This window comes from Equus caballus, chromosome 2 (genome assembly GCF_041296265.1).
Source record: "Equus caballus isolate H_3958 breed thoroughbred chromosome 2, TB-T2T, whole genome shotgun sequence".
NCBI lineage: Eukaryota > Metazoa > Chordata > Mammalia > Perissodactyla > Equidae > Equus > Equus caballus.
The window spans coordinates 47,136,463-47,163,114 of record NC_091685.1 but is presented as its reverse complement, the minus strand read 5'-3'; the positions used below and the strand labels follow the sequence as shown (position 1 = coordinate 47,163,114).

Genomic DNA, 26,652 nt, shown 5'->3' with positions numbered 1-26,652 from the left:
ATCCTTATAAGAGGAGACTCAGGCACACAGAGGACTCACACAGAAGACGGCGTGCAAAGATGAGGGATCTTCCCCAGGGCCTTGGAGGGAGCACGGCCTTGTCGACACCTCGATTTCGACTCTGGCCTCCAGAGCCGTGAGAGAACACGTTTCTAGTCTGTGGTAGTTTGTTAGGATGGCCCGCGACACGAATGCCGCCCAGCCACAACCAGCCTCTCCCTTGTTCCAGCCATAGCACTTTCTTGCTGTCATGTCTCTTGTTGCTTGCCTAGGACACAGCAGCTTGCCTAGGACACAGCAGCTCCCAAGGCTGACATTCTTATCCCCTCATCCCACAGGGCAAGTGGGAGCCCCTGGAGGTCTGAGCCGCGCCCTCATGGGGGGCCCACCACCTGGCCTCGCGCACACAGTAGGTGCTTTGTACTTTACACCTGTTTATTTCATGGATTGTAAAAATGTCTACACGCTCACCTTCCAATTCTCTAAAAAAATCTGTCCCTTGGGGCCATGGCCCCCTCATCGTGTCCCCCATCTTGAACCTGCAGCTCCACCCTTGCAGCTTGGCCCGGGCCTGCCCAGCTGGTGGGGTCTGATGGGGAGAAATCCTGAACAAAGTAACCCACCCGCGTAGGAGCTGAGACTTGGGTAGAATTCAGTTTCCCACTCCAGGAGAAATGATTTATAAGAGGTTTGGAGGCCAAAGAGGTCGCCTGGAAGGCAGTCGCTAGACAAAATAATTTATCAGAAGATTCCAGTGGCCTCTGTGATTGTTAGAGTGCCACGTGGTCAGCCTTTCCCAGCCGGGCTCTTGCAGCCTGGATTTCCTGGCCCCACCCCACCTGGCTGCTACTTGGTCCTGGCTTGGTTAAGGCCGGGTGGATGGCAGACAGCAGTCTGGTCATTGTCACCGGGCCGTCATTTCCTCTGTCGCCAGGAAGCATCTCTCCCAAGCAGACACCTGACGTGCTGGATGGACGTCTGGCTCTGGTCCCGTCTCCCAGGGCCCAGTGTGCTGTGGACCCCCGGCAGGCAAGCAGCCCAGGGTGACAGGGAGAGAAGAACCAGGCACTACGGATGGAGCAAGTCTCCCTCCTTGTGGGCAGTCAGGGAAGCCTGGAGCTTGGGGGGAGTTGTGGCCGCACCTCCACGGGGCAGTGGGGTGACTGCCGGGCTGTCCTCGCCAGGCCTTCAGGCAACGGATGCCCGAGTGGAGCCAGCCCGGCCCGCCCAGGCTGTGTCCAGACACACGGCCAGGCCAGCCTCACACTCCACCGGCTGAGCGTAGTGACCAGCCTGTGCAGCTGAGACGGCCGGAGTGCACAGGGGCCCAGTGTCTGGTCACTGGGAGTGACCGTCTCCGGTTCAGGAGCCTTGGCCTTGCTCTGACGGCTTCCTCGTCCTGTTGCCCCTGCCTGGACCCTGCCCACACCACAGTTGCCCACAATACAAGAATTAGTGCAATTTTTAGAGCCTCCAGGGGTCCAGGCCGCTGCCCGATTCAGGACAAAACAGGGTGGGGAGGTTCTGACCCGGCCGCCCTGCGGAGCTTACCCGCACCCAGGAGGTTCCCTGACAAAAGGGGGCGACACGGGGTGGACCGGGGAACTCCCTGCAGCCCCGGGCCGGGTATGGTTTGTGCTGCTACTGTTGGAGGGCAGCTGGCTTGACCTCATGGCAGAAACAATTTCACATGTCGCCTGCGTCACGCTCAATATTCCAAAGTGGACGCTGATTTGGAACTGCTCCCCCAGATCCTAATACGCCGGGTGAAAGTTTCAATTTGGAAAAGAGGATTTTTTTTCTCCCTCCGCATGAGCTGCTTTCTCAGAGCGTGGAGAGATGGCCCGGCAGCTCTTATCTTTGAACTCCATGTACTTAACGCTTATTAAAATCAATACCGTCCATTAGCCGGCCACGTTTCCATTTTTAATCATCTGCTGATATACGGCCTGTGCTTTTATAGGACTGAACAAATTTCCGCTCTCCGTGCCCCTCGTAGCCTGGGGGCAGGCGGTGCGCGGCCGAGGGATGCAAATGTTTATTTACTGCCTGCTTCCTGATTGAGAACATGCCTGGTCCGCGGGCTTCAGATGGCTTTTACACGGAGACTTACGGCCACTTCCTGTTTTCCAGACACGGCACACCGTTTTCAAGGAGCGTAATGAATGCGAGGTATTGTGGACGCACTCGCCGGCTGGCCGGCCGGCCGATCGGGAGGCAGTGCGGCATCGGCACGGCCTGTTATTGACTTATCCCTTCGTGCGTCTCTGGGGCAGGGGCGGGTTGTCACAGCTGGGGCCACGGCCACCGCTCGCCTGGCAGATTCCTGTCCCACAGGCATTTGTCTGGGAAAGGGAGAAAGGACGGGCCCACCTCAGGGAAGGTTTTCATGCCCGGGGATCTTTCCAGAATAAGGGGCCGGGGCTGTGTTCCCTCTGTCCTGTGCGACCTGCACCCCAAGGCCCAGGGGCATCAGGAATGGGAGGGGTGCAGCCTTTCATCTCCTCTCCACCCGCCTGCCCCTCGCATGCCAGTCTTGGCCTGGTCCTGGTCCCACCTCCTGCTGCGTCAGCTTCTTTAGAGGGAGCTGTTTACAAACATGCTCAGAACCAGCGCCGTGCTAGGTATGGGGCAGTTGGAGACCAACAAATTCCCGTCCAGCCCCTCTCCATCGTGGTATAGACGGGACTCAAGGAGTACGGAGAATGGGATCCAAGGATGGCAGCTGCGGAGGAGTCCTGGCCTCGTGGAGGGGTCTCTGGGCACCCGAAGGCCGCTACCATTCCAGGCTTGTGCAGCCAGCCTGGACGGCTGATGCCTGTTACCGGGGCCCGAGGGGATTCTGGCCAGAGGGACCAAGGGCTCCCTGTGCACCAGCGCCCGCTTACCCGGTTCCTTCCAACTGTAAATCTGGCTCATCTGGAAGATTCCTGGCAGGAATTGGTCTCGACCACAAGTGCACTTGCCTACAGCTGCCCCCAGGGAGGCGGCATACCCTCATCTTGTAGACGCTAGCTGCAGTGGGCCGTGTCCACGGCGGCTGGAGCACTGGCTCAGAAGATGCACTGTGCATCTCAGAGGTCGGAGTCGGGCCTCTGGAGTCGGCCACACCGCCTGCAGCCAGCCCTGGGCCCCGGAGAGCTGAGCTGGTTGGTTCCGCACGCCGGCCTGGTGCACGAGGCTGGCTCTCAGGCAGGGCTGCTGTGCCCTCGGTGTGGTCATGTGCCGCCAGGGGCTCAAGGCAAAGCGCTGGGGGCACTCACAGGCTTAGCCCCAAAATGGCTCCCCGGCCGTGTCCAAAGACTTCCAGGTATTGGGGTGCTCCGGGGGCCTCCTGTGGGGAGGCCACAGGATGGCCAAGTGTTGCTTCTGCAGAGCCAGCTGTCTTTCTGCCATTTTAATTTTCTTTTCACACTAGGTGGTGGTTTGTGGGCAAACAGATTCCTGTTGCTAAAATAAGTTGAAAGTCATTTGTCTGCTCAGACCCCTTATCCTCACAGGGGGAAACTGAGGCCCAAGGCTAATCTGGGGTCACCCAGCAGAGGGAAGGGGAACCTTGACTTCCCCTCTGGGGTCCGTCCCTGAGTCGTGCTCCCCAATCTGGCTGAGGGTGTCGCGGAGGAGGCATCGGGCGTGGGGACCCTCTCCGGGCACACGGGGGTGACAGATAGGCCTGTGGGCACACCGCCGGCCACCCAGCGCATGACACCAGGCCCCGGCAAGCGAGGCTGTGGGTTGGGCCAGCATCTGTGATCGGTGGCTTCATAAAACGCCTTCTAATGAAAGTAACACACGGCGGAGGGAGAGGGCAGCCCTCACGCGGGGCCGCCTTGCGGAGAAATGTGCTTGTTAAAATGTGTAATGAGAGACATAACAAATCCCCAATATTGGGCAAAGCTGTCGTTAAATCCCTTAATGATAGCAGTATTTTCTCTGGTGCGCCACACGAGTCTTTATAAACCCCTTTGGCGTGGCGGGGTGGGGGGGCGGCGGGGGCAAGGCAGAGGTGTGTGAGGGAGGGACAGTGTCTGGAGAGGGCCTTTCCTGGTGCCGGGACCCCAGAGCCTGACACCCTCTCATCCTTGGCCCCTTCTCTGCGGTGGCCGGGCCGGCTCCTCCCGGTCTCGCCTCACCTAGAAGTTGGGTCGATGCTGGGCAGGCCGAGGTGCACCCCGTGGTCCTCAGGCTGCCCTCGGCTGGTTGTCCTGTCACTGGCTGAGCGCCAGCTATGTGCTGCACGTTGGGCACATGGCCCGACGTGGCCCTGGGCCCTTCTCCCATGACCTCTTCAGCAGACGTCCTGGGGGTGGGCACAGAGGGGGCCGTTGCAGCTGGCCCAAGAGTGGATGCTGCCCAGAGGATCTCACATCAGGGAGAGGCTCTCCAGGGTTAGGAGTCCAATCAGCGGTCCACGGCTGCTGTGCTGATGATAAAGCACCCGCTGATGGTTCCTCAGCCCCCACCCCAGGGCCCAGCTCTCACAGTCCCGAGGGAGACTGTGACGTCACCTCACAGCTAAGGAACCGAGGGACGGGGCGTGGGAACCCGCTGGTGAGGGCAGTGCGGGGGTCTCTGAAGCCCACCCCTCCACGTCCGGGGGTCCTGTGCTGTTTGGGTATGTGGGGGGCTGAGGGTGGGAGGCGGGAGGGTCCCAGGCCAGGCTGCACCATGAACGTCCAGCATTCCACCACGCAGAGGTGGTTGAACTTGACCTTGGACGACAGCAGCCACCTGCTGTGTGCCTGGGCACGGGCTGCCTGTGGTAGCCCCCTCCTTCTCCATGGGGAGGGCTCTGTTTGGGGTATCTGGCCACCTTCTCTATGAGAGGGAGCCCTCCTGTGTGCGGCCCGGAGCTGAAGGCCTTGGAGCCGGGAGAGAAGCATCTACACCCCAGGCCCTGGGGGTGCACGGCCCCCATCAGCATCTTCTCATCCTTCAGATGCTTGGAGACTGAGGTCACCCACAAGGTCCTGAGGCCAAGGCTTGTTGGCCCAAGAGAATCGACACAAATGTTCACAGGGGGCCTGACAGGAAGGGTGTCTCTCCTGGGGCCGGGACGACAGGGGACCTGCTGGCTGGCGCTGCTGGGGGTGCCAGCCGAGGTTGGAGTCGAGGGTTCTGGGTCTCCCAACCCCACTGAGCACAAATGTGCAGGTGAGCACGGCAGAGTTTTGCTGCCTGTGGTCCCACAGATGCACCACCGGGTGGGACTCCTCCTGGCAGAGCAGCTGGAAGGCCTCCGGGCCAAGGGGCCAGGGCCTCCAAGCTTGGGTGAGTGGAGTCTTGGGCCGGGCTCAGACCCCAGGGGAGGCCGGCTCACCGCCGCATCCACCCCTGAGGGTGGGCATGCCACTCTGCCTCCCTGTGCCTCAGTTTCCCTACCTGGAAAGCAAGCATGCCATCTTTGAGTGGCAGTGAGCAATAAGTGGACTGATCCGATGAGCAGGGCTGGTTCCTGGGTGCTGGGGGGCGTTCTTACTGAAGGGGAGGTCTAGGGGGGACAGGTCTTCACAGCAGCCATTTTCAAATGCCCTCAGCGTCCACATCTACCATTATTGCAGAGGGATTGACCCATGCCATGCCTCAGCACCAAACCCCAAGGGGCCTCCCCAGAGGACAGGGTCAAGCTCCCACTGCTGCAGGGTGGGGCCAAGCTGGTGGCTGAGGGAGGAGGGCGGGGGGTGGGCGGGCAGCGGGGTGACGGGGGAAGGGTCCTCTCACCTCTTCGGGTCCGGCTGACCACGCAGACACAGCCGGCTCTGGCCTGCCCGCCCGGGCAGTTGTTACACAGGCCGATGGAGGACCCAGGTGTGGAGAGTTTAATAGTCTGTGACCTGCCATCCACTCTCGGCTGGGTGTTAATGGCCAAATGTTTTGCAAGTAAATTACCAGAAAGAATTATTCCTGAGAGGCAGAGGTTTGTGGGAAAGTGCTAGAAAACCGGACAAGTGGCCAAGGTTGGTCTCCACTCCACCACCCCTCCCAGGCAGAGGGCCAGGCTAGCAAAGGGCCCAGCCAGCCTGCTTCTGAGGCTCAGGCGGTGGGGTGGGGTAATAAATCCCCCCAACAGAACCACCCCCAGGAGCCACTCCCTCTGAGGAAGGGGCTGGAGGAGCCACAGGAAGGGCCCAGAGCGCTCGGACCCCTCCCTGGGGTGCGGGGCAGAGCTCACCCTCTTGGCTTCCCTCAGAGGCGGTCCAGGCACAGCTGGGGCGTGCGGGGGCCCTGATTGCCCGTCTTGCCCACAACACGTGCTCTGACCGCATCTTAGGAACCGCATAAGGGAGACCATGTCTGTCCCCAACACTTCTCTGGAGAAGGGCGGAGCCGCCCAGACATGGCCCCAAGGCCTCAGGAAATCCGAGGGACACTGCCTGGACGGAGCAGGCCCTCCTGGGGGCCCCTGGCCACCCTGTCCTTGGAGGTGGTCCACAAAGCTCTGTCTCCGGTCAGAGAGGAGGATGTGGTGGGGCCCCTGTCTTTGGCAGTGATGGTAATGACATGTCACACTTACGTAGCCAGGTGCCCACTCAGGCTCCCAGCCAGGTGCGGGGTTGGACAACGAAAATCCATGACCTGGGGACGGCTGGTGGGCAGGCTGTGTGTGCTGCCACCTGAATGCCATCCAGAGAGCGGTGACCAGCAGGGGCGGAGGGCAGCCGTGGCAGGGAAGCCCCTCCCCAGTCGTCCACCCGCCCCCCATTCGAGGTCCCAGCTGCCCAGAGAGGGCTGAAGCTGGCATTCATATTTCCTGCCCAGGCTCAGTGACGAGCTCGGACGGCTCCGGGCCCTGAGTTTCCACTCAGCTGCTGACCTGCAGCCCCCGCCCCACCTGGGAGCCTGAGACCCTGCGGAGAGGCCGGGACATGTCCCCAGCCAAAACTCAGGGAGGGACGGGCCCAGAGGCCCCGGAGGGAGCACGGGCTGGGCTCTGCAGACGCAGCTTCCCCGGTCCTGGGCGACTTCGGGCTCTCAGCCAGTCCCTCCTTAAATCTTGTTCCCGTCTGTGAAGCGGGGAAGACGCCCCTCGAGCTTTTGCGAGCAGCTCGGTGCTGTACCAGGAGCGTGCTGAGTGTAGGGACAGGTGCACATCCCCGAGGAGCTGCTCGAAGGCCAGGCCCCGGAGCCCACTGCACAGCTCTCCAGGGCCAGGCCCCTCTGGGGAGACTCACGCCCTCCCGGGGCCTGGGCGGCTGGCCTCGCTGCCGTGCTGAGGCGAGACGGTGCTATGGCCCATGGAGCACCAGGGTCACCAGGCAGTGCCTGGCCTCGGGAGTGGGGACCGGGCCCTGTGCGGGCCCCGGGAGCCAGTATGTCCAGAAGAGAGGCCTGGGACCCCCAGGAGAAGGGGCGATGCAGACAGAGCCGCCCCCTCTGAGCACACCCTTTGCCCTCCACGAAGGGCTGGGCCTGCGTCTTTAAGACGCTAATGGGCCCTCTTAAAAAAAATGACAGTTTGCTTGCACACTAACAGGTTCTCGTCTGACATCAGCAGGGAATCAAAGATATTTTATTATTTGGAAACTCCATATAGGGAAGGCAGCCTTGAAAGTCTGTCATTGCTCCAAAACCCACACCTCCCCTGGGAGTTAATTATTTTCTTAAAATGCAACTTGTACTGTTAGTTTAAAACATTCCAACTGTGTTCACACTCTTTAAATCTTCAGTAAACCTTAGAGTTTAAATCGCTTGCAGATAAGGGTAATTCTATTAGGGAGCGAGGGAGCAAGCGCTCGAGGGGTGAAGTCAAACGGAATAAAAAGACCATTGACCACGGGTCCTCGGGGTGCCTCCGTGCTCACCCCTTGAGACGCACTGGCCACGGCTGCAGTCCGCTAGGCCCGGCTGCCCAGTGCCCCGGCCACAGCTGTTCACACTCCCACTCGGAGGGCCAGTCCTGGGCCCTTGGAGCTGGACCGGGGTCAGCTTAGTGATGGCCAAGGTGGGCCCACTTTTGGGGTGACCCAGGACAATTGCTCTGGGGGGAGGAGCCTCTGGGTCTCCTGGCTGGAAGGCTCCTGGGGCCTAGACACCCCATGGGGCCTGTGCCAGGCCAGCTGTCTGGGGTGCACAGCCTTGGGGGTCTGCCGGTTTCCCCTGTCCTCACCTGCCAACACCCTCTGGTCGGATGGTGTCTCTGCGGCCCCAGGGCCACGATGAGAGCATTTGGACCATTGCTCGGGGCCTGGTTCTCCTTCCAAAGGGCCTCCCATGAGCCAGAGAAAATCAGATGACGACAAACCCAGAAGCCAGCCTGCCAAGGGCAGCTGGATAGGCCTGTGCTCTGCTGTGGCGCGTTCTGGGTTTCCGAGGGGTTTTGGGACCCCTGAGCTCTCAGTGCCCACCCTGGCCCCTGCCTCGTGTCAGACCCCACCGCCAGCTCGGGGCCACCCGTCGCTCTCAGGGGCCATCCTGCTTGGCCACGGGCGGGGTCTCCCCGCCCTCAGACACTCCTCTCACCTCTTCTCACGCTGTCCTTCCGGCCTGGCGCATGCCGCCCTGGCTGGATCACACTCACAGCCAGGACAGCTAAGCCGCCAACTCCTCTTGGCATCCTTGCCTCTGCCAGGCCCAGCCCCACGTGGACACAGGGGTCGCCTCTTCCTCCAAAGCCCTGAGTGTCCCATCCCAGCACTGGCCATGCTGGGTCATGGCTACCAGGTCACTGGTCACCTCCCCACTGGACTGAGACCCCGCACCTAGTCCAAGCCACACGGGCCTTGGGCCCCCAGGCCCTGCACAAGCCTGGCCCTGAGTAGGGGGCTGAGTGTGTGCTTGTGGAGGAAGGGCACCAGGAGCTGGAGTGGACAGTGGGCTGAGTGGCGAGGACACGTGTCCTCCACGTGCACTTGAGTCCCCTTGTGCTGGACTGGAATGTCCATGCACAGTCCAGGGGCCACTGCGGCCACCAGTCAGAGCCCTGGCGTCTCCTGTGACAGAGCCCCTCAGGTGGGATCTGAGCACCACCGGCCACCCCAAGGGTGTCCCCAACCTACCCCTGCAAAGTGAACAGAATCCCCTGGGCTCAGGGCCAGGGCAGCCCGACTCTGGGCTCCTCTGGCAGGGCTTGTCAGGGTCTCTGGGCTCCCTGGCCCCCGCGCTGCAGCCCAGCTGACCTGCCCACCCAGGGAAAGAGCAGGGTGGAGGCAGAACCTGCACTGGGACCCCGCCGACCCCACTGCTTGCATCCTCACTAGGGGGCTCTCCTCACACCCAGCGTCTCCCTCGCCCCTTCTTTGCTCCCCATTATCAAAGAGGACAAGGGAGGAAGGACAGCCTAGGAATGGACACAGAGTGACCAAAAAGTTCTAGGGGCGGAGGGGGGCTGGGAGCTTCAGGAGGTGGTGGCCCCCACATTGCACACCTGGCCAAGCTGGCTGAGGGTGCAGCTCGGGTGGGAGGCTGGTACCATGGGACCACGGCTGTGTGTGCACTGAGTGTGTGAGTATGTGTGCCAGCCAGGGAGGAGGAAAGATGAGGCCGTGTCCTGAAGACAAGGGGGTGTCCACCTTCCCGTTGCCTTTCAGGGCTCCGCTTGGCCCCAGGGTCTGGCTGCCCGGCCCTCCTCACCCGCGATGTCCACACGCCATGTCCCAGGAGCCTGGTTTCACAGGCCTGTCGGCTCCCTGGCCGCCTGGCCCAGTACTTTGCAAATGCTTCGCGCCCCATTTCCCGCAGCTTTGCAGCCACTTTGGGGCCGAGAGTGTGTTCCACGGGTGGATGCCGCCTTCTGGGCACCCAGCCGGGGAACCAGGCTGCACCAGCAGAGGTGTCCACCTCTGGGCTCTGTCTACTGGACCCTGAGGCCGGGCTCGGGTGTGCCACTGTGGACACCCCCACCCCTCCTTCCTGGGTACATCTCCTGTCTCAGGGAGGCGGCCTTGGGAGGCCATCGGCCACAGTCCTCGGTACCCTTGGGCCACCTGGCCTCAAGAGCTGGGGGCTGTTCAGACTTGGGGGGAACCTGAGATGCAGGATCCGAGCTCTAAGATCCCCAGATGCTCACTGGGAAAAGGGACTCCAGGCTGGACCTGGCTGCTCGGCAAGCCCTGTGCAGCCCTTCCGAACGCAGGCTCCGGAGGCACCCTCGGTCTGTTCTTGCTCTCACCGAATAGCATTTTGATGAGTTAAGTGTGAGAGAATTAAAAACAACCCGATTGAATTTCCTTTATAAATACACATGGGTTTGGAAATCAAGGGGAAAAGCGGCTTTGGGCTAATAAAATGCCGCGTGCATTTTCCCCACAAGTGTTGAGGAAGGCAGAGCTGACAAGTCCTCAGGGCCCGGACGCCCCAGGCTGCGAGTCCGAGACGAGCTCTGACCCCTCTCCCTGCCCCCACTTCAGGCGCGTGGTGCAGACCTGCTCGCCCACCCCCGCCCCTCCCCCATCACTGGCAACCGCAACAACGCCAACACCTGCCAGCGCTGCTCGCCACCTGGTCATCTCCTCCACGACCGGTGGCCGTGGCAACAGGCGCTGTGATGCCCCCGCTGCATAAGAGGGTAAACAGAGGCAGGGGGAGTTGACCAGGCTGGCTGAGCGGGTTGGCAGCACAGCCACCCTAACCACTGGGCCACATGGCCTCTGTCATTGGGTGTGCAGAGGGGGCCTCCCCGCCTGCAGGAGGGAAGGAAGGAGGGAGGGGGCAGCTGGGCACACGGCGGGCAGCAGGGGGCGGGGTCCGTGGCAGTGGAACTTTTGAGGTCATTGGAAAGGCAAACAGAATCATTAACAGCTTCCCAAAATAACCCAGCGAGAGTGAGAGTCCCAGGGGGCTCCTCTGAGCTGTGGAGCTTGGACAAGGGGGGGGTCCTCTAATGCAGCGTGGTAGGTGGGGTGCGGGGCAGGCCTTGGCGGGGGCCAGGCTTCAGCCAGTGTCCTGGGCCCCGGGGAGCTTCAATGAGGCCTCAGTGTGCCTGGCCTTCATCTGCAAAACGGGCCACAGAAGGCGAGAGAGGGAGAACAGGTCCCTTCACTCACTCCACGCCCCGACCAGGAGGGTTTGGGCAATGCTAACGCTTCCGCTGCTCACGGCCACAGACAGGCACCGTCCGGGGTCCTTGACAACAGCTTGGTCCGGGCAGAGCCGACACACGGGAAACCGCAGGATTCAAAGCGAGCAGTTTGATAAGTCTTGACGCACGCATGTCTGCGCAACCATCCCCATGATGAGCGTCGGGAACACGTCCATCGCCCCCACAGCCTCCCGCGCCCCCTCCTTACCTGTGCCCCTTTGTCACCTCGCCTTCACACAGCTCCCGGCTCCCGCTGATCTCTTCCTGTCGCCACACGTTCATGAGCATCTCCTGGAGTTTCACAGACAGGGAATCACACAGGACAGACTGTCCTCTCACCAGAGTAATAGTTTTCAGACTCATCCTGTTGTCGGCTGGTCAACAGCTCAGGCCCTTTGATATTTCTCGTGCAAGAGGGCTGCTGCCGCGCTCTCATCTTTTCCGTGTCTAACAATCTTCGCTCCATGTTTGTGGTTGAGAGCTGTCCCCGGGTGGAGTCTACGTGCCCAGTGTTCTGTTTTCGTCCAGGGCATTAGCGATGCCATTTCTGATGAGGGACCTGCTGTCCTCCTGATTTCTGTGTTTCCCTGAGCAACGTGTCTTTCTTCTCTGGCTGCTTTTAACACGTCCCTATGTCACTGGTCTGAGCAACCGGACGGTGAACATATTCTCCTTACCCGTGTTCAACTATGGAGCTTTACAACCACCCTTTCAGATAAACACAGTCACGTGTTGTTTAAAGATGGGGACACGTCCTGAGACACGCATCCTTAGGCAACGTCGTCGTGCGAACATCAGTGCGAACTTACACAGACCCAGACGGGAGAGCCTCCCACCCACCTGGGCGCCACAGTACGGAAATTGTGGGACCACCGTCATACATGTGGTCTGTCGTTGACCAAAATGTCTTTGTGCAGTACATGACTGTGGATAAACAGAGGCACGGGGATGCAAGGTCCCTTTTCCAGTGTCACTTGGCCGGCCGGTGGGCGGCACCGACAGAACCTGGGCTGTGTCCATCTGATTCCAATGCCTGAGCTGCTGGGCCCTCCTGGCAGCTGTGCCAGCCCCGCCTGTGTGTGCAGGTCGGCGGGACCCAAGGGCTGGAGGGGAGGACCTGCTCGGAGCCCCCAGGTTCATCCCACTTGGGGCAGCAAGGCCCCTGGACCGGTGTTGCCGTGGCCCCGTCTGCAGACTAGACGCCTGCTGGAGTCCCTGCATCTGTGCCGCAAACACTGTGCACAGGCCTTTGAGATTTTACCATGATGTTTTCTTCCCCTGGACTCTTTTCCTCTCTGCCGTCTGGTCAGACTGAGTTAAGCAAGAACTGCTGGCACAGCCGCCATGATGGCTAAACGTGAAGAACCAGATCGAGCCTGGCGTCCAGCGCCAGCCCGCATGGCCACTGCAGCCTGCCCTCCTCAGCCCTCTCCCGGCCTCCCGAGGGCCAACGGGCTGGAGGGACGAGCCGACAGCTGTCCAGGGAGAGCAGAGCCCCAGGCCCTCTCCCAGCCGGGCAGGCTGGGGAGCCAGGCGCGCCCAGCTCTGCCCTCTCGCCTGCACTCCTGGGCTGAGCGCTCACTGCTCATACACCCGTGGGGCGCGCAGGTGGATAGCAGTGAGCAGAGCCTGCGGAGAGAGGCTGCAGAGTTCAGACACTGCTGAGATGTAGGTGACATCATGAACTCTCTCCCCAGGTGCTTTGGGCAGGTCAGACGCTGTCTGGGGAACACATGGGGTCTTGGCCCAGAGGAGAGGTCCAGGGGTTCTGGGAGAAGATTCCTGCAGAAAGCAGGCAGTGTGGCCAAGCGGGTCCCCTGGCAGTGTTTCTACCCAGACCACTGGCCGGGGATGGGAGCAAGAGTGAGGACAGGCATGGGGGTGGCTCTCAGCCCCACCGAGGGGCAGCCCCAAGGCCCACTGGAGCCCTGGCCTTGTCGCGCCCTTTCTCACTGACGCATCGCTCACGTCGGCAAGCAAGCTCCGGGGTCCGCCAGTCTGCCTCCCTGGCAGCTTCCCCTGGCAGCTCCATGCTAGTGCCGAGAAGGCTTTTTTTGGGCTGAACTGACTTGATTTTCCCTCCCCATTGGGCCTGTTCCAGGGGCCGGCAGTATGTGAGGCTGCCAGTGAAGAGGCATCTTTGTTTGGTTAATTTTGCCCATTGGAAAACTCCGGTATTAATATTTATGAGAAATGACCTAATATCCACGCCGCCTGCCGTGTGTTTGCTTAACATAGTTAGTGTGATTTGGGGGCTGTGTTTGCTTTTTAACTGCCTCGGCGAGGGGACCTGACCTGTCTCCTCCCCCCGACGGAGGCGGGGCAGAGTTCTCTCTGCAGCCCCCGAAGTCCACTTTTTTAACGGCTTCAGAAATGTGTCCCAGGAATCCCGCCCGCCCAGCCCTCTGGGGGCGCCTGTGGGCTCTGCCGACATGAGCCATCGCGGTCTAGCCTGGGCCGGCAGGGCAGAGGGAAGGAGGATTTCTCCAGGAAAAGAGAAGAAAACACCTGAACAGCTTCTGAAAATAGCTGCTTGGGTAGTTATGAGACAGCTATTGAAATAAGTGCTTTCTCCCGTCTCTCCTGAACATAAAGGTAATTGTTTTTGCCCTGAAATAGATGGCCGGTTCTACTGTAAATTGATTTTCTTCTTTAGCATCCTTTTGTGCACCGTGTTAGCTAATGCGGAGCAGCAGGCCGGCCCCTCTGCGTGGGGGGGACGCAAGTGCCCCGGCCTAGGCCTGTCAACCTGACGCCGGGAAGATGTGTTCTGGGAAGACAGCCTGGCCTGTGTGGCTCCAATCCCAGCTCTGCTGCTTAAATGCTGTGTGACTTTCGACAGGTTGCTTCACTTCTCTGAGCCCTAGGTCCCCTTGAGGTAAAGTGGGAGTAAGAACACGAACAATTTCTGGCCCAAAGAACTGTCATAGGGCTGGAAACTGTACCTAGCCCACACTTGGCGCTTCTTCAAGGTGGTCAGACTGGCTTCCAGGGTGGGCATGGGGACCTGGGTCCAGTCTCTAGTGATATGGCTCAGAAACCCCTGAGGGGCTCCCGGGGCTCTGTGGCAGGCCCTCGAGCCTCGTGGGGGTCCAAAGATGACACGGCACAGCAGAGGTCGACTCCTGGGCTCAGCTGGCCGGGCTCCTCGAGACGCCGAGGTGATGAAGGCACGGGCTCCGGGCAGCCAGGGGCCCTCGCCAGACCCAGGTGTCCCCACGCAGTGTCCCAGCACTTCCGAGACGACAAAGGACGCTTTTGCCAAGTGTCATCCAGACATGTGGGGTCTCCCCAGAAAATGTCCAGGGACGTTCCAGCTGGGAGACCCACAACTTGAGTGCTCGCCTAATAAGAGGAAGAGGGGTCATCGGGAGAGGCCCCTCCCATGTCACGAGGCGCCCCTTCCCAGGCAGAAGATAAGCACACGCCTCGCCCACAGGATGGGGAGGAGGGCATCCCAGCACAGTCTTCCTACGGGGTCCAGCGGCCAAGGATGGGGTACTCCTGTGATCCCTGACCCACCCAAGACCGGGGCTTTGACTCCTGCCCCAGGTGACCAGGCAGGACCACTGGCCGCTCATTTCCCGGGTCCAGGCATGCAGTTTGAGCGCTCCTGTGGTTCCCACCATCCTTTAGGGTAGACAGAGTTTCCCCGTCCAGCAGCCTCAGCACTGAGGTTTCGAGGAGCTCTGTCTACGGAGCCCAGGACGCCCCGGCCTCTCAAATGTACCTGCTCATGATACGGCCTCAGACAGGAAACAACAGACACAAAACTGCTGCTCACCAGTCTGTGGTGTTGGTCAAGCATCCTGGACCCTGTCCACCTCCCGGCCCAGCCGTCCAGCTGCGGCTCCCACGGATGCCCTGGACAGCCCCCCAAGCCTTCTCCACCATCTGTCTTCTGTGCGGAGACGAGGCAGCAACTGCAGCCCACCCAGGGAGCTGAGTGGGGCAGGCAGCAAGGGCTGGAAAGGAGAGGAGGGGCTGGGGGCACCCTGGTAGGGGACCCTCGTATGTGCCCTGATGCCGACCTGGTGTTCTCCTCTGAAACTTGATCCCTTCCACACTCTTCCCACCCGGGTCTGCCCCATGGAGTGAAGATGCGGCTCCCAGCCCTAATCGCCGGTGAGAGACACAACCAGCTGCCTGTTAGGACGGGCCTGTTGGCCTCCTGGGAGAGGACACCAGCACGCGTGGTCAATCAGCCAACACTTCCCAACATGCTTCTCGAATTACACGCCGCAGGGATGATGTCACGGCTGCCGCCAGCCCGAGCCAGAGAAGAAAGAGGCTCCTCTGTTCCACCCCAAGGGCCAGGACAGGCCAGCCTCTAGGTGCATCAGAGTTTCTCTCCCTTGGCTTTAGGAATGAGAGGACGATTGCTGGAATCCTTGTTCTTTTTCAGATTATGGAGGGAATATGTGCTCACTGTAGAGAATCTGGAAAATCTAAAAGAGCCAAAGGGAGAAACAGAAAATAGTCAGAACCTCACTCGTTATACAGCCTTATAGTATTTTCCATCATGTAGCTCTATTTACCGACCTACTTACTGCTCATTGACCCATGCATGCTTGCGTGTATCCATCCATCTTTTCATACATCCATTTATCCATCCATCCATCCATTTATCCATCGACCATCCACCATCCGCCATACAGGCGTACATTGGCTCATCCATCTACTCTTCCATCTATTCATACGTCCCTTCTTCTAGCCATCCACCCATCGAACCACCCATCTTTTCAAACATCCTTTGTTCTTGACCAGACCCCTCAATCTACCCAGACATGTTTCCTAAATTCAACGTTTAAGCATAAAAAAGGCAGATCATAAAACAATGAGCTCCTAACAGGAGGTGTGAGGTGGGAGTGCGAATGGTGTGGCACCTGCAGTTTGTATGTGTGAGTATGACTAAGAGTGTATGTGTGAATGTGCGTGTGTGTGTAAGTGTGTGTGTGCCGCTGCAGTGAGGGAGGCAGCCTGGCTGGCACAGTTGGCAGCACCAGACGTGAACTCTGCCTGGGCCTCCCTGAGAACTCCCTTAGCCGGACCACTGGCCCAGACTTCCATTCGTCAGGTCTCACGGGGAGCTGATGGCCCCCTGCTCTGGCCACCTTGCTCAGGCTTAGGGAGCATCTGGAGTCAAGATGGATGAGTGAGTCTTTGCTCGTCACAGAGCTGGGTGTGCGTGCCAGAGCCCACTCCCACACATGGTCCACGTTAGACGCCCCCCAACCCGTGTCCGTGGAGAGCCTGGCCCTGGTGGTCAGTCCCTGACCGCCCCCCCCCCCCAACCAGCCCACCTTCACTTCTAATTGGGCCGCAAAGCCATTTAATGGTGTCTGTGTGTCGGCAGGGCTGCTCGCGGCAGAACAATGCACTATTCATGTCCGAACAGAACACTAGTGATCGGGCTAATATCTTTAAGCTAAAAAGCAACGCTTAATTGGAACAGATGCTGCAAATTCCAGTGCAAAAGGCCAGCTCCTATGTGATCTAAACCAGGTATGTGCCAGGGGTTCGATTTTAATAGCGGCTTTTATTTTTTTATTGGCATATACAAAACTCTCTAATACTCTGCACAACAGACCGGCGACAGGACCCTTAGAAACTTCCATGCGCAAGGGGCCCACAGAGCTTTGTCGTCGTTGTTTGGGTTACAGTAAAGAGGCCCCACCATTTGGCCAGCTGTGCCCTGGTGGACGCTGGGCTCGCCTCTTCCCTGGGCCGAGATTTTGGGGCCTTTCCAGACCGCAGCAGCCGCCAGGGTGTTCGATCTCAGCAGTGAACGTCCTTCCCCGGTGCATCTGCTGGATCCGCTCGAGGCCGCGGGTCCCTGAAGACGAGGCCGCCCTCGTCAGGCAGCCTCCCACCTTCCCAACTCCCGCTGAGCGCTTTCCCACTGATGCGCCACTGCCCTGCAAACAAACTCTGACACTTTTCTCTAAAACTGTAGCTACCCGACAGCATGCTCCTGTTCTCAATGTCCTAGCTGAGTCGTCCGAGCTGGAAACAAACTTCCTGAGGTCGGGGTCTGCCTACATTTACACACAGCTTCCAGCACACTGCCCAGCACAGTGGGCTCTATTTTTCACGCCTTCCGCTTTTTCAGAGAAAGGTGCAAATCCCAAAGCTCCTGATTCTTCTTGGGACTTGGGGAAAAAACTGTCTCCTTGCTGTCCTAGGGGGCCCTCGTTCTGCTCATGGTGGACCTCAGAGTATGCCTAAGAGTGGGCTGAACCAGAGGGTCCAGAGCTGCCTGGCCCATTCCAGCGCATGCTTTCATTCAGACAACGGAAGTTGTCGCCGCCTGACCTGCTTATCGAGGTCTGGCAACTGCCTCAGGTTCCAACACTGTTCCCATCGTAAAAGCTCAAATGAGTGTGGCCTCCTGGACGGTGAGGGCTCCTGTTGGCTGGAACTCCTGAGACCCCAAGGGAGCTGTTGGCAGGATTTATCTGAACAAATGCCTCAGGAGGGAGCCTTGGCTTCAGGTAAAGCCCAAGGCTTCAGAGCCTGCCATCCACCCACCCTTCCATCCACCATCCACCCACCCACCCACCATCCATCCATCCATCCATCCACCCACCCACCCGTCTATCCACCCACCCATCTATCCACTATCCATCCACCTACCCACCATCCATCCATCCATCCACCCACCCATCCACCTACCCATCTATCCACCATCCATCCATCCACCCACCCATCCACCTACCCATCTATCCACCATCCATCCACCCACCTAATCATCCATCCATCCATCCACTATCCATCCATCCATCCATCCATCCACCATCCATCCTTCCATCCATCCATCCACCATCCCCATCTATCTATCCATCCACCATCCATCCATCCAGCCACCTATCCATCCATCCATCCATTCATCCATCTATCTACCCACCTAACCATTCATCCATCCATCCACCCAACCATCCACTTATTCATCTATCCATCCACACACCATCCATCCATCCGTCCATCCATCCACCATCCATGCACCCATCCATCCATCTATCCATCCATCTGTCCGTCCGATAAGTACTTACTTGGCCCCTACTAAGTGCCTGGCTGGTGCATGGATTCCCTCCCTCCTAGCATGCATGTGGCACACTCTCTCCTGGGTGGCTGGATGGGATATGGGGTGGGCTACGGCGACTGCACCAGTGGCTGGTGGCCCACTGGAGGCCAGAGGACCAGGAAGTCAGTGAATAAATTTTGCATGTGCACAGAGGCAAGATAAAGAACGGGTCCTCTGTCTGGGATGGGGGCCTGGCACCTGGAGCCCCTTCCTAAAGGAAACACTCACTCTGCCCAACACAAATCCCCCAAGAAATCCTTTCTCAGGCTCAGGGCTCTGGAAAACCTCCAGATAATTAGTGGGCGGAGAGGAGGGGGCCTAACGCCTGGAGAAGTGAGAGTCAGGGGCCATTAACTGGGGGTGGCCAGGCTGCACAGCCTTCCTCTCCTGCCCTCTCCAGCACCCCAGGCCAGGGAAGCATGGGCCAAGTGGTGGTGGCCCTCCTGTGACCCTGCGTGAGGTCCCTGGTGCTGGAACCCCAGGCCCAGCATTCCAGGAGCCTCAGGGACCTGCCTCCAGAACTTCCTTTGTCCCCGCACCTGCCCGGGGGCAAAACTGGGATGGTCAGTGTCAGCCACAACACACGTGGCAGGTGGCCCCACCCTCAGTTCAGCTGAATGAGATCTCAACGCTGTAGAATGTCATCTCTCCGGTGGGATGGTGGGCGGCAAGAGTCAGCGGCCCGGGAGAGCCTTCCCGTGCCGGCACGTGTCCTACACGCTTCGTGGAATGGCATCCTCCAGGTGGGACAGTGAGAGGGGTTCAGGAATTCACTGGAGGCCAGGGTGCTGGGGCCTTGTGGGGTCAGACTCAGGTCTGTTTCTCTCCAGACCCGAGACGTCCCCTTAGGAGGATACAGCCGCAACACACATCCTCATGGGGGAAACCCAAGCGAACTGTGTCCCCAGAGGCCAGCTGCGGCTGCCACCCTAGGTGTGAGAGCAGATAATGAGGCTGGAGGGAGGGCACCCGCCCCGCGTCAGGCTGAGGAGGGTGGACGGTGGGGGAGGGCCTGCCACCGGGACCAGAGTCGTGGAGCTTGCATACGTCCTGAGTCCTGCTTGCAGGCTTCTTTGCAGGGGTTTTCAGACCCTTGGAATCTTTCAAGTGTAGAGAACAGATATCGGGCAAATGCCCTGCTCACAGAGTATCACATTGGACAGCCCTTGATCCATCCTGTTTCCACCTGGAATCTCTCAGCTTAGGAACTCATCGTTCCTGGGCCTGGCTTGTGTATCTCCTTGGCCTTGCACGTTTGGTCCTGCTCTGCACCTCGTTTGAACATCGTGTGAGTGGGTTTACACTGTTCCCCACGTGATGTGTTGAGATGCAGCCCGTTTGCTGCGTGAAGCTGTGGTTTAGCGGGAGTGAGAATGTCGCCCACGGCGTTTACCTGCTCTCCTGGCAGGGACGTTTAGGGTCCTTCCAAGGCTTTGCTACTGCAACAACGCTAAAACGGACCTTCTCGCAGATGACTCCTTGTGCTAACACGAGTGAGCTCTTGAGGAGAACTTGCCTTGGAGTGGGATTGCTGGGCGGAGGGCGTATCTTCACCCATGAAACTTAACAAATGACTTGGGGGGGTGGTGCTGTACCAATGCAGGCGCCCCCAGCGGAGTAAGAGAGGTCACCGACACTCGGGACGCGCACACCTCTAATTTTTGCCCATCGATGTCTGTGGACGGCCGGTCACTCTTGCCTGAATTAGAGTTTCCCTCAGGACTCTGAGCACCTCTGCCCAGGAGTTCAGGCATTCAAGTTACTGACTCTGTGCAATGCCCCTCACAGCCTTTACTCATTTCTCCATTGAAATGTTTTTGTCTTTTATTTTTCCTTATTGTGCTTTATTTGTTTTGATGAACACTTTATTCAAAGACAACGGACATACAGAAAAAATGCAAAAGTCGTAAGTGTGCAATCAGGGGAATTTTCACAAAATGGGCACACCCATGTATTCAGCACCCAGATCAAGAAACAGAACATTCCGGAATCCCAGAGGCCCCCTTGGGTCCTTCCAGTCGCTACCCCACCTTCCCCACCAAAGGCAGGGACTTCGCTGACTTGTAACCCTGTCCACTCACTTTGCTGTTTCTGAACTTTACAGGGAGGAAGCATGCAGCGTGTGCTCCCACGGGGCTGGTTCTTCTGTGGGATGTTGGTGTTGAGGTGCATGGTGTGGTGGCGGGAATAATCGCTGGGGCGTTCTTGTTCCTCCACAGTGTCACCTTGTTCAAGCGTCTGATTCGGTTATCCGCCCTATTGTTGAGGGACTCAAGTTGTTTCCAGGATTATTTTGATCGAAGGTCTTATGAGCAGTCTCGTAAACGCCTGCAGGCAGGCCCTGCGCCCTCTCTGCTGGGTGTCAGCGTGCGGTGGGATTCCTGCGTCAGGACAGGTGGTCTGGTTTGGTCAGTACTCCAGGCAGTCTCCCCACCGCTCGCCCTGATGGAGACCCTCGGGCAGCGCCCTATGACTCGCCGTTCCAGGCTACACTGGGGCTGTCAGTCTTTCAAATCTGGCCGAGCTGCAGGGGTGCGGTGGCAGCTCCTCCCGCCCTCCATCTGCGTTTTCCTGGTGCCCAAGGAGACCGGGCGCTGCTTCGCGTTTATTGCTCCTCTTTCGTAAAAGGCCTGCTCAAGACCCGCCCATCTTTCTGTAAGGCTGTCTGTTGCTTTCTCTTGGATTCTGCACGTTCTTCCGGACGGGGGCCTTTTGTCACTTCTCTTGCTGCAGATGTCTTGCCCCACACTCCAGCTGGCTTTTTACTCTCCTAATAGTGTTTGGTAATGGATGGCATTCCTTAATTTTACATAGTTTGGTTTATTAATCTTTTCCTTCTGAGTGCCTTGCTTAAAATCTTGGCTGCCCAAGGTCATGAATGTATTCCGTGATACCCTCTAGTAGCTTCACTGTTTTTCCTTTCACATTTAAGGCTCCATTCAACCTGGAATATGTATTTTTGCATGGTGTGAGCTAAGAGCCAAGTTTCCTTTTTTTGTATGACTATCCAATTGACCCAGGGCGACTGATTAAAAACACCATCCCTCCCTCCTCTTTTGCACGGCCACGTTTGTCGGTGGCAAGTGTCCATATAAGCGTGCATCTGTTTCTGGACTCTGTTCTGCTCCAAGAGTCTGTAAGGATGAGGGGGAAATCGGGATGGAGCTAGCCAGCTGTATCTAGAGACGGGAAGTGCATTAGTCTTCTAGGCTGCGTAATAACCACCACACACTTAGTGGCCTGGAACACCACTCATGTATCATCGCGGAGTTTCTGTGGGTCAGGAGTCTGGGTCCAGCCTGACTCTCTGCTTGGAGTCTCACAAGACAATAGTCAAGGTGTCGGCAGAAATCAGTTCCTCGTGGCCGTGGAACTAAGGTCCTCATTTTCTTGCTGGCTGCCTGCCAGGGTCTGTCCTCAGCTCCCAGAAGCTGCTCTTGAGTCCTCGACATGTGGCCCCCTCCATTCTCCAGACCAGCATCAAAAACTCTGCCTTATGTCTAATCTCTGTCACGCTTCAAACCTCTTCTGCCAGAACAGTCCTGCTCCCTTTAAGGGCTCATCTGCTTATGTGAGGCCCACCAAGGGAATCTCCGCATCAACTGTTTCGGCACTTTAATCGCATCTGCACATGAAATTCCTGTTCCCACCACTGCGGGCTGGACGTGTTGGGGTGGATGACAGGTGTTGGTGGAACTGGGGAGCCATTTCCAGATCTAGAGGAGAGGAACACATGACACTGGGAGACCTCGGGTCTGAGACGATGCTATAACTGACGGGAATGTCTTTGCTCTCATAGCAATAGAATTGCTGGATGTGAGCTCAGCACGTGACTGCCTGGAATAAGCCCCACACGCCCGCCTCCCTCGCAGCTAGTTGTGGCCGTACTGACAATTCGACTATTGGAGTGGAAGTGACGTGTACAGTTTCAGGATTGTGCACTTAAAAATCTTTCTTGTCTTTCTTGGAACTCCTGTCCTGTGCAGACGTGTGGTCGAGGTCTTGAATCTTCTTGGATCAGACAGCCGAGAGTCGTGCCCTAGAGGTGAGGAGGACAAAATAGAAGTAGCCCGACTCCTGCAATAACCCCCTAAAGGGAGCAGCCGTGCCGGCCGTGGACGGGCTCCCTCCAACACGTTGGGGAGGGAGAGTTGAGTCTTACGTGTTTGAACTACTGTATGTTTGACTTGTTGACATTTTTTCAATGTCAAATGCTTTCAAACCTAAGCCGAACTAATACTTATGGCAAAAGACTCGAACTAGACTTTCCAACATTAATCCATTCTGCGTTCCTCCGATAAATCCAGTTCGGTCGTGAAGTTTTATTTTTTCTTTGTCTTCATGGTTCACATTGCTGGACTCAATTTTTGGCTGTATTATTTACGATTTTTAAAAAATCCGTGTTCGTAAGTGAATTTAGCCTATAATTTTCCCGTTTCGTATTGTCCTTTTCTGATCTTGACTATCAAAGTGATTTTACCTTCATTAAATGAATTGGGAGGGGCATTTCTTCATTCATATTTCTGAAAAAGTTTGTTTAAAATTGGAACTTTATATTCAATGAAAATTTTGGAGACTATCCTCTGAAATACTCTGGTTCTCATGGTGTATTTTGTGAGTGTACTTTGAATTATCTTTAAAGGTAAAAGATTTTTCCAGATATTTATATTTCGTTTTTAGCTAGTTTTTTATAAAAAAACTAGATTACGGAATTTTTCTGGATTTCACCAGTTTTCATGCTATTGTATTTTTTCTGTCCAGGACCCAACCCAGGACCCCACGTGGTCTCGCTGTTGCGCCTTCTCGGTCTCCTTCGGTCCATGGCAGCTCATCTCTTCCCTCGTCATTCATGGACCTGGACACTTTCGAAGAGTACAGGTTTGGCATTTTGAAGAATGTCCATAAACTTGGGTTTGCTTTGTCTTCTCATGATCACATTGAGGTTGTGGATTCGGGAGGAAGAATGCCGCAGAGACGACGTGCCCTTCTCAGTGCATCGTACCGGGGAGCATGTGACGTTACTACGTCTTTCCACAGGGGATGCTAACCTTGGTCTTTCAGTTAAGGTGGTCTCTGTCGGGTTTTACACCATAAAGTTACTGTTTTCCATTTGTAATTAATAAATATTTGAGAGGAAATACTTCAAGGCTGTACAAATATCTGGTTTATCCTTAAACTTTTACCCACTAATTTTAGCTTCCATCAGTAGAGCTCGCCTACAGCAATTATTTCTATGATTTTCTAATGATGATTTTTAAATTTCCTTCCATTCATTTTACGTTTATTAATTGAAATGTTTCTGTAAGGAAGAGTTGCCCATTCACCCACATTTGTTTATTTATTGAATCATTTGCTTATGAACTCGTGGGTATTTTTCCCTCTGAGTTTTAATCTAATACTATTATTTATTATATTACTCAAATTGTTACAACTCTGGCCACTGAGAGCTCTTTCTGATTGGTTCCTGTGTTCTTTAGACACACCCCCCTACTCCAATTTGTTCACTTTTATGAAGATTGCTTTGACTATTGGGGGTCCTTTGCATCTCCATATGAATTTTAGGATCAGATTGTCAATTTCTGTTTTTAAAAGTGCCAAGTGGGAATTTGATAGGGATTTCACTGAATCTCTAGATCGATTAGGGGAATGTTGCCATTTTCAAAATATTAAATCTTCTGATCCTTGAACATGGGTGCCTTTCCATTCATTTACATCTTTAGTTTCTTTCAACAGCGTTTTATAATTTTCAGTGTACAAGTCATGAACATCTTTTGTTAAATTTATTCCTAAGGATTTCATTGTTCTTGAAGCTATTATGTGTGGAAAGGTTTTCTTAATTCCATTTTCAGAGAGCTCATTGCTATTGTATATAAACATGATTACTTTTGTATATTGATCTTATATCCTGCAACTTGCTGAACTTGCTTATTAGTTCTAAATTTTTTTTTATTCCTTAGGATTTTCTATGTACAAGATTATATCATCTGTGAATAGATATACGAATGCCTTTTATTTCTTTTTCTTGCCTAGGTACCCTGCCAATTCCCCCAGAACAATGTTGAGTCGAAGTAATGAGGGCTGACATCCTCGTCTTGCTCCCAATGTTAAGGGGAAAGCTTTCAGTGTTTCACCGTTAAGTATGAGATTAGCTGTGGATTTTTCATACGTGTCTTTTATCAGATTGAGGAAATTCCCTTCTATTCCCAGTGTGTTGAGTGTTTTTACCATAAAAGGGTGTCAGATTTTGTCAAATGCTTTTCCTGCATTTATTAAGATGATCATGTTATGTTTGTCTTATTCTGTTAATTTGGTGTATTAGATTAATTGATTTTCATATGTTGAACTAGCCTGACTTTCTTGGCATAAATTCCACTTGGTCATGGCGTATAAACTTTTCCATGTGTCACTCAATTCAAATTGCTAGTATTTGTGGATGGTTTTGCATCAATGTTCATAAAGGAGTCAAGTTTTTTGTTTTGTTTTGTTTTGTTTTATTCTAGTGTCATTTTCTTTTCTTGGGATGTCTTTGTGTGGCTTTGGTGTGAGGACATTATTGCCTTGTAGATTGGGTTAGGAAATACGCCCCCTTCTATTTTTCTGAGAGTTTCTGAAGGATTGCTGTTAATTCTTTTTAAACGTTTGGTGGAAACTGGAGAACCAGGAGAATTGATGGTGTAGCTCTTGTCTGAAAGCTATCAGGCTCAGGGCCCAAGAGCACCTGATGTTTCAGTTCAACCCTGAAAGGAGGGAAAAATCGAGGTCCCATCATGCAGGCAGTGAGGCAGGAGGGGTTCCCTCTTACTCATGGGAGGGGCACACTTTTGTTCTGCTCAGGCTTTCAACTGATTGGACGAGGCCCACCCACATTGGGAAGAGGAATCTGCTTTACTCAGTCTGCTATTCAAATTTGAATCTCGTTCAGAAACACCCTCATGGACGCACCCGGAATAACGTGTGACCAAGCGTCTGGGCACCCCATGGCCCAAAATTAACCATCACCCCGTCCTTCTGCTCGCTTTAGGTTAATTTGCTCCTCTTTCTTCCAGTGTCGTAAGAGGGAAGGTTGCATTATTGATTTGAGATATTTCTTCTTTTTTAATATAGGTGTTTTCAACTATAACTTTTTTGCTAAGTACTGTGTTGGCCGCGTCTCATAAATTTTAGTATTTTATGTTTTCATTTTCTCTCATCTCAAAGTAATTTCAAATTTCCCTTGTGACTTCTTCATTGACCTACCAGTTATTTACAAGTGTGTTGTTTAATTTCCACGTATTTGTGAATTTCCAAAATTTTCTTCATTACTGACTTCTGCTTTCATCCCATTGTGTGCCGAGCACATATTTTGTATGATTTCAATCCTTTTAAATTTATCGAGGTCTGTGTTGTGGCCAACGTGTGGTCTGTCCTGGAGAATGTTTCGTGTGCACTTAGGAAGACGGCGTGTCCTGCCGCCGCTCGGTGGCGTGTGCTCTACGTGTCTGTGGGGCTTACTTGGCTTGTAGTGTTTTTGCAATATTCCGTTTCATTGGTGGTCTTCTTCCTGGTTGTTGTATTCGTTATTAGAACTGGGGTATTGAAGTCTCCAACTACTATCGTGAATTGTCTCTTTCCTCAATTCCATCAGTTCTCATTTCATGCTTTTTGGGCCCTAGTTTTAGATACCTGTATGTTTATAATCGCTACATCTTCCTGATGGATTGAACCTTTTATCACTAGAAAATGTCCTTCTTTGTTTCCCATAAAATTTTTGCCTTAAAGTTATTTTATCTGATATTAACATGGCCACTCCAACTCTTTTTTGATATCTGTTTGCATGATGTATTTTCTGCTCTCCTTTGACTTTCAAGCTATTTGTGTCTTTGAATCTAAAGTGCGTCTTTTGTATACAGCATATAGTTGGATTATGATTTTTAAAAATAGGGACCTGAGCTAACATCTGTTGCTAGTCTTTTTTTTTCTTTTCTTCTTCTTCTCCCCAAAGCCCCCCAGTACATAGCTGTATATTCTAGTCGTGAGCGCCTCTGGTTGTGCTATGGGGGACGCCACCTCAGCATGGCCTGATAAGCGGTGCCATGTCTGTGCCCAGGATCCAAACTGGCAAAACCCTGGGCCTCCAAAGCAGAGGGCGTAAACTTAACCAGTCAGCCATGGGGCCGGCCCCTCCAAATTTCTATTTGAATTTTTTTTTATAATTTTGCATTTTCCCTTCTTCTCCCCAAAGCCCCCCAGTACGCAGTTGTATATTCTAGTTGTAGGTCCTTCTGGTTGTGGCATGTGGGACACCACTTCAGCATGGCTTGATGAGTGCCACGAGGTCCATGACCGGGATCTGAACCAGCAAAACCCTGGGCCGCCGAAGCAGAGCATGCAAGCTTAACCACTCTGCCATGGGGCCGGCCCCCGTTTGATTCCTTCTTATAATTTCTGTCTCTTCGTTGATGTTCTCTCTTTGATGAGGCATCACTCTTAGACTTTCCCTTAGTTCTTTAGACATGATTTCCTTTCGTTCTTTGAACGCATTTATGACAGCTGACGTAAATCTTTGTCTCGT

At 55.4% G+C, this 26,652-nt stretch overlaps 1 long non-coding RNA gene across 1 annotated transcript; it reads left to right on the top strand.

Annotated features, from left to right (window-relative positions):
- The first annotated feature begins 1,953 nt into the window (after nucleotides 1–1,953).
- On the top strand, nucleotides 1,954–24,789 carry LOC111770270 (uncharacterized). The gene is made up of 3 exons (XR_011433813.1): nucleotides 1,954–2,172; nucleotides 22,088–22,146; nucleotides 22,863–24,789. It is a non-coding gene; the product is annotated as an uncharacterized lncRNA (long non-coding RNA).
- Nucleotides 24,790–26,652: the final 1,863 nt, after the last annotated feature.